Source organism: Pezoporus wallicus, unplaced genomic scaffold, assembly GCF_028554395.1.
Source record: "Pezoporus wallicus isolate ANWC-B61680 ecotype Strahan unplaced genomic scaffold, APGP_CSIRO_Pwel_v1 contig_736, whole genome shotgun sequence".
In the NCBI taxonomy this organism is placed as follows: domain Eukaryota; kingdom Metazoa; phylum Chordata; class Aves; order Psittaciformes; family Psittacidae; genus Pezoporus; species Pezoporus wallicus.
In genome coordinates, this window is record NW_026639744.1 from 1,325,131 (window position 1) to 1,325,863 (window position 733).

The following is a 733-nucleotide window of genomic DNA, read 5'->3' on the forward strand; positions in this document are numbered from 1 at the left end:
GGAATGGGGCGTTAGGGGAACCCAAGGCAGTTGTGAGGCATGCACCCCCCTGCTGGCACCGCAAGGGAGGGTCAGTCAACATCCCCATCAACTGCAGGTCTAGGGCTTTGAAAATCTACAGGAAAAACTCACTCAGACAGTATTGGACTCAAGCCTGAGCCAGATGTCAGGTGTCTGTACAAAAGCTTACATGTGGCTTGGCCAGCGACGCAGTTCACAAAAGAGCAATTGTGACAGCGGGTATGTTTTAGCGGTACAGATCAAGAACTGGATCCCTTACTCCCATTGCCTTCCCCTCCCCAAAATAAGCACAAATCCATCAAACAAATTAAACCACAAGAAACTATATTAAGAATCTCTTTCTACAAATGAAGTTTTACCTGCCTACACGGACCAGACGACCAGTGTTACTACCTTTCTAGGAAGGACCGGACTGAGGCGATGCTTTGCTAGGAAGGAGCCAACACTTCCGTGGGCCTGCAGACAAGATCCAGTGAGCACCGCGCCGCCTTCCTTGGCAGTGTTCCCTGCGGAGCACTCCCTCCGTGGTGAGCAGAGCACCCACGCTGCCTGGCAGCTCCAGGACGGACACTCGGCTTTGCACTTGGAATTTCATTTGCTTCTCTAGATTTGATGCCAGCCCATAATAGTAGTACTCAAATACATTTATGTGGTAAAATTAAAACCCACTGTTATTTCAGCAATGGAACTCAGGATATCAGAACCCGCGTCC